The sequence below is a fragment of the Camarhynchus parvulus genome, chromosome 3 (genome assembly GCF_901933205.1).
Source record: "Camarhynchus parvulus chromosome 3, STF_HiC, whole genome shotgun sequence".
Taxonomy (NCBI): Eukaryota; Metazoa; Chordata; class Aves; order Passeriformes; family Thraupidae; genus Camarhynchus; species Camarhynchus parvulus.
In genome coordinates, this window is record NC_044573.1 from 88,581,122 (window position 1) to 88,588,481 (window position 7,360).

Consider the following 7,360-nt stretch of genomic DNA (forward strand, 5'->3'; position numbering starts at 1 on the left):
AAGGTTCATTACAGCTTCTTGGCAACATGAAGTATGACACAGTTAATTAAAGAAACATAAAGTTCATATGCAATGCCAAAGATCACCTCTGTGCCTCTGAATGCACACTGGCATTATATCAGTTGAGTAATGATGGGATAATTTAGTTCCCTATTTTAGCTGAGGTTTATACAGTCCATTATAGGATGGAAATGTCATCTTGTGATTTAGCTGAAGGTGATGTCAGACTGTACGGTCTATAATTTATATCAGATTTCCAATAATATTTTGATTACTCTGAAGTATGAACTTGAATAGTCAGACTTCTGGGCGTCCTTAAACTCAGGGTGCTTAAAAAGCCAGAGATGCCAGAGGAGAGGCTCACAATCTTGCTGTCCCTTTGCTGCTCTGGGGAGCATCTGCATCTCTCCAGGGGGACATCTGCACAGGTCCTCAAGACAGCCTCACGCAAGCAAGAACTGAGGAATATAAGACAGGAAGACTTAGAATGGGTGTGTCTCCTGCTCACTTCCATGATGCTGAGAAAACCATCAGGAAAACTGTGGCATTTAAATGAGCAAAGGCACTGTGTTGGTTAGCTCTGATAAACACACATCTACAGAGAGACAGGTGACTATATACAGAGCATCAGTGGCTAAATACAAAATGTTGTAAGAAACAATAAAAAAATGTTCTCTTTTCTTCAGTACAGCAAATGTGAAGTTCTCTCTGAATAATAAGACAACAAAACTCTTTAGATTTCATGTTTACCAGATTTTGTATAATAACAGCAGGAAAGATCAAAACCTGGGCAAGCAAGGCCATGACTGGCTGCCGGATGCTGTGTCAGAGCAAGAATCATTGAAAATGGGAGTGTTTCCAAAAAGGGAATGGGCTGCATCATTCATTCCTGACAGAGTTATGCAGCTGTAACTTAAGCCAGTCCTTGTCATGCCACAGTTCCCTGATAGTATCAGGAACTACATGGACATTTGTCAAAACAGGATGACATCTAAAGATAGCATTGAACTTAAAGGAAAGGAATTTAAAAGAAAACAAATCACCATGGTTACCGTGTAGGGTGAGAAAAGTTCCCTGTGAGTGGAAACATGACTTGGGTGACCTTTGCTGAGACAGACTCCCGAGAGAGCACTAAGCTGTGCAGAGCCAGCAAGAGGAGAACAAGGGAGTCTGAACAACAAGTGAAGATATTTCAGCGTTCAAAGTGGTACAGTGCAGCTGCTGCAGGTCACAGCCCCCTGCAGAGCCCAAGGGCTTGACCCAGGGGGCTCAGTGATTTGTAGCTAAAGCAGTTGGAGCCTACATGCTGCTGTAGCACTGGCTGCAAAGGTGAACATGCCAAAACCTCCACAGCACAGCCAAGCACCACTACCAAGCCATCCAAACACCCTGGCTAAGCCACAGGCCAGAGCTGTGAGCCAGCAACACACTGAAACCAGCACTAAGTTACCTAAAGCCAAATGCCACATGTTGCAAAGCTTTGATTAATCAACTCTGGCTACTCAGGCTTGTTTAAAATCGTTGCTGGGTGAACCTTGTACAAGCTGCTGGGTGCTGGATGAGGCACTGACCGCTCATGCTGCTCTGCCTCTGTGCTGCATCACATCCTCCCAGGAGCCTGAAAAGACAGCATAAGGTCAGTGGCTAATCCAATAGCTAATCTGAGAGCGTGCCTGCTCTCACCCTGCACCTGTGGAATTGCAGCCTGGGTTTATAAAAGAGCTTAGGGCTTCCTGTGGCTTGATCTGAGAAGATGACAAAGGCCAGAGCCTGCTTATGTGTGCACCTGGATGGTGACAAAGAAACTGGGGTAAATTACAACCTCTCTACACCTCTTGAAGCAGCAGCTGGGGTAACCATCTCAACTCTTGTCAAATCCCATGCATTGGCCAGTCTCTATGGAAGAGTGCTGAGCCTTTGCAACAGCTGCACAACAGCCTGTCACTCAGCCCCTGGCTGGCAGAGAGCATTATGGCAGGAGCATGTCATGCCCTTTCACAGAGCACTGTGAAAAGAGCATATCATGCCTTGCACAGTTGCTCTGCTTCCTCCTGCTGCCCCCAGTACCGCAGAGCTGCTCTGGTTTGTGCCTTCTGTGGTGTTTTGCTAACCCCAGGTCTAGCCTGGAGGAGAGTTCCTGCTCCACTGCTCAGCCCGAGAAAAGATGAACATCTTCCTACAGCCCTTTGAGCATCTCAGCTGCCACTAGGCAAACAGCCAGCGCATAAAGGTTTCTGGCACAGGTGCAAGCTGGCGGTGCTATAGGCATAGAAAAAACATAAACCCCTGATTTGTCTACCAAGGCAATCCAAAAGAAGTTCTTGGTCTTCTCTTCCCTTTTCTTGCATGTCTCTGTTTCAAACCTCACAAGCACTCAGGTATTCAGGTATTCACCTTCCTCCACTGTGTGAAATGCTGAGACCCAAACCACGATATTGATGTGGAAACTACTGGTAACACATGTTCCTGAAATTCTTCTGACCAACAAGGCTAAGAAATTGCTGCTTTGGTGACTTCAAAGAGAAAGTGTGCACGAATCCTCTAGCTCCTAAAGTTTTTATCTGATATTTTTGAGTGGAGTGGCCTTCTCTCTCCTAGACACTTTGTGCCAAGCTGTAGTAATATAGAATGGAGTTTCTGACAGTGTTTGAAATACTCAGGAAGGGACAAATTTCCATGAAAGCATCACTTCCCTGCTGAGCTCAAAATAGCGTGACATAAGCAAACCATGATGAAAGTTTGTTCTGATGACGTAATCCCAACAGTGTTAGGCAACACTGAAGGTTGGCAATGCCATGAACACACAGATTTTGCAATCATCCCTCTTCTAGATTACTCGTGTGCTTTAAAGTAAATGCAGCTAAACTGGTCTTTTAATTTTAATTAAAGTCTCATCTTTGTCCACCTACTACAAAGTAACAGTATGTCCTGAAAGTTTCAGTTTTCCTATACTTAGATAACAGATGCAAGAGCAGGATGAATATACAGCAGAGTGATAAAATTACTATATGGCCTAGCAAAGTTTACAATTGTCCCTCACACTCCAGCCAGTAGTGGGTTTTCCTGTGATGTGGAGGAAGATAGCAGAGGTGCTTTAGCCCTCTAAAAAGTACCTCTGTTAACACCAGTCAGTGCTGTGACTTCTCTGGTGTCCCATATTCTTTCATCCAAATACAAAATCAGCATTTCAGCTGATGTAGTCATTAACTCTATTTTTTTTAAATCAACAGTTCAAAGCATCTGCTAAAATTCCCTTCAGCTTTCATTTCCCATTCTTCTGACATCATCCTTTCAGTATCTCTCCAGCCATCACAGAGTCCAGCCAGAGAAGAAAACTGAACAAATGCAGAAGCAGGCAATTAATTTTCCCAGAATCTCATCATCTGTTTCAAATAAATCAGACAGTAAAATGCAATGGGAAAGGACATTTTAAATTCACTACACACCTTCAAGACATGAGTTAAAACTGCAAATGGTTATATTGTGTAGCAGAACCAAATGCATGATTGAGGTTACAAACAGATTTTATTGTTTACATTGGCCACTGTGTAACCTAAAGCAGCTGACTGTTTATTTCCCCGAACCAGTTTACATCAATACATCATAAAGCACTGGGTATTTTGCAGTTGGCTTTCCTTTTTTTTTTTTAGAACTGTGTTGCAATACAGTTTTTAGCATGGAAATTTATCAAAAGTATTTACAGTTGTTTGGGAGTTCAAAGGGGCAAGATAGGAATTCAGATTAACTGGAAATCTAAACAAATGTAAAGGAAAATGAGGATCAGATTCCAAAAACCTACTACTCCACAGTGCAAGCCTAACAAATGGTCTTGATTTGTGTTGGTTGTTAAAGAAGTGTAAATTCCATGATAAATTGATGTAGCTCCTGGGATGAATAAAATCAATAATGTAATAACACTGAGTTAATACCAAGCTGACGTTGATTGAGAATGAGTACACAGAATTTGAGGTCTCCTTCCATGCACAAGGAGATATTAGTAAATCAGAACCAGATTGCCAATTAAACCTTGTTATTTTAGGGCAGATGAATAAAATAATGTGTGATGAATGGAGCAGGCTGAGGGTAAAGCTAGTCAGTTCAAAACTGAGTGTTCAGAAGTCTATGATTCCTGAATGGGAGCATGTGAAGAAGTTAATAATGCCCCCAGAAGGATAGCAGAAGCTGATGGTTTGTGTTGTATTTTTCCATAGTTGTTTCTATACGGACAAAGGCAGGGGAGGCAAAAGATATTTACTCCAATGAATGGCACTCCAGCTCACAAATGAGTTTTTGCAATTTGTCTCCAATTTAGACATGTATTATTGTGTTCCCTTAGCATATAGTGAAAATGGTCAATGAATGGGCCTTCTCCAGCTCCTAACAGACTTGTTCCCTTTGCATGTCCAGTTCCCTGCTACTTAAATTCTACCCCTGTCATGGGTGGAGAGTCAGCACCAGGTGAGCATTAGCCCTTTCCAGATACAATGCAGAGATCAACTGAGGGCTCACTGGAGCAATATTTGATTACTAATATACTAATTTACACTTCAAATCACAAGTAAGGTTCAGGGAATGATGAGTCATGAGAAAGCTAACAGAAGACCCAAAATAAAATGATTATGTGCAACAGAATGAGAAAATGAAGCCTTGTTTCTTATGTCTTTTTCTCTGTCCCTCCATCCCTTTTCCTCTTGGACATCAGGTAAAATTTCTCTCTCAGCAGAAGTGACATTTGAATTAATTCTCCCAATTTCATGAAACTTAATGTAACTTTGATACCACTGAGGCCTCTATACTTATCTGGAGCTGGGTATTAGGGTTGAAGAGGCATATGCACATATGAAGGGTACAAAATGTCATCTAGGTTTAAAAGAAAATATTTCTTTTATTATGATAAATGGAGTGCATTTGTTTTGAAGATGGGAGGGAGGAATGACTGCAGAAGCTCAGGGTGCTGCTGGGTCTCAGCAGTTATCTCTTGGAGTAGATGTGGAGAGACTTCAGGAGCAGAATGGCAGCTGGAGTGACTTGCCCACAGTTATGCAGGACATTACAGAGCCAGATCACAGATTTTTCATTTCCACCCTCCACCCTGAAAAAAATGAAAACAGAAGTGTCCTCTTGTTATGAGACTTATGTATCAGTAGGGTAAATCCTCTGATACAGTATTCAAACATCTGTTCATACAGATCACAATCTCACCTTCTAAACAAAATCTGTTCTGGGCAAAGACTGCGTTGCTGCTGCAATGTGCAATTCCTTTGTTCCTGGGGTTTGCATCAGCCTTGGACTCTCCATAATGGCTGTGCTGGGATCTGTGCTGAATGCACCACTGGTGGTAAATAATTACTTGACCAGTTAGCAGACTCCTCAGACTGTCTTCTGTGCATTTACAGCCTCCCCAGATGTATTAGACCAGAGGATTTCACAGGATGACCACCTGAGCTTGCTTCCACTTGATCCACTGCAAATTTGGTCACCAGCTTTAGAAGAAATGGGAGATGAATCCTACATGTTCCCCAGGGTTTCTGTCAGATACCAGTGTCTCCTAAACCTCCATATATAACTAAAGAGGCTGATAAGTAATGAGGAGGGGAATGTCAGACAGGAATGCCCTTGAAATAAGCTATTCTAACAATACTATTTAAAGATAAGCACATCATCTTCAACTCTGTGTGAATGAACTGGGGCTATTTAGAAGCTCCATAACTCATTCAGCTTTTTTTTTCTTCAAGTAAAGCACCAAGCTCATTCATTATAGTTGGCTTCAGGGCTCTTGGGAATCACCCTGAAAGCTCTCCATCTTCAGGATGGACAGCTAATCTGGACAAATAATTTCAAATAGTTTAAGAAACAGTTTGACCCCCGATGCAATATAACTAAAGGTTAAAGGGACATCTTGGTGTGTATCTTTAGAGAATATAAATGGAGCTGTTTATTCCTTGTCTCTGGAGCCTGTGCAAGGTTCAAATTCAGTTTAAAAGCTTATCACAAAATTCATTTTATAGAGTACCTTAAACTCCCACTCAGTCGGATCAAAGCTTTTCCGACATAAAGTGAATGAGCTACAATGAGTTCCCTTGTTCAGTCAGCCAAGTCAATGTTCTTAATCAGTATAAAAACATCAGGAGTCAAATGGTGGTTTTTATTAAAATGTGTTTGATCAGCTTCCAAGGAGGTGACAGAGGTCTATGGAAAGAAACATTCCTGCCTGCTCGTAGAAATGCATGTGAGCCCTGTAAAGCACTGGGCTCTGAGAGGACCCTGTGGCTTGCTCATGACTGACCTCATTATCCTGGGAGCTGGGCGCACCCTCCCACCCTTCACTCTAATCCTCCTCCAGCCTGACCTCTTTTGAGTTGCCTACTCCTGAAAACTCATTTATCTCAGCTCCTTCCACTGGATAATAATCAAGCCCCTGGGCTTTGCCAGGGATCAAAGAATGATTGCTCCAGTTGGCTCAAAATCTATTGCTTCTTTAGATGCTGTTGCTGCTTATTCCGACAAAGCGACATTATACTGAAAGTCCACAGCAGCTGTGGATTAGACAGGGCAATGCTCAGGAAGTGATGTGTGGGGCACAGCATCCATCTGACTTTCTGGGCACTCACTCAGTTGCTCAAGAGAGAGTGGATGTACACCCAAGAACACCACACAGACATGGCTGGCCCCAAGAGCTGCTTGTTGGTAGCACTCCTACGAGTCTTTTCCAAACACAGGCCCATAAGTGACAGCCTTTGCTCAGCTGTCATACCACATACACCCAGACAGACCCCACATATCAGAACATCTGTCTAGAGGCCAAGTTCCTCTTTTGAACTTAGTGAACATAAAGTTGATTCTTCCAGCAGTAGGGAAGGAGCTCCCTGAAGCTCACATGCCTACAAAGCAGACAGGGAGAAATGCCACATCCTGGGCTGTCTGGTCCAGAGCACTGATCACCATGAGCACACTGGAAAATCAGTTATTTTGCCCAAGGGTTCACTGTGACTTGGGGCTGTCAAACAGCTGGATCTCCCCACATTACAAATTGGAAGAATCAGGACAATACTATCTTGCTATCAGATCCCTGATGGGCTCAAATCTTTCCTAATGTTTCTCTGCTACAAATGATGTTATTTCAAAAATCTCCATGCACTGATTGCCAGAAACCATTTACTACCAAGAATAGCTCAGACATGGACTGAAAGCTCAGACTCTGGCTGAAATAGGGATGATCAAGACATACTCATGACAGCAAGGCTATTATGAAATAGAATTATTCTCCAGAATAGCTCTAGACTTCAAATATTTAGGGCCAGAACATGAATGCTAACTAAATTCTGATCCATGCAATCAAACAACAGCAACAAGGCAGCAG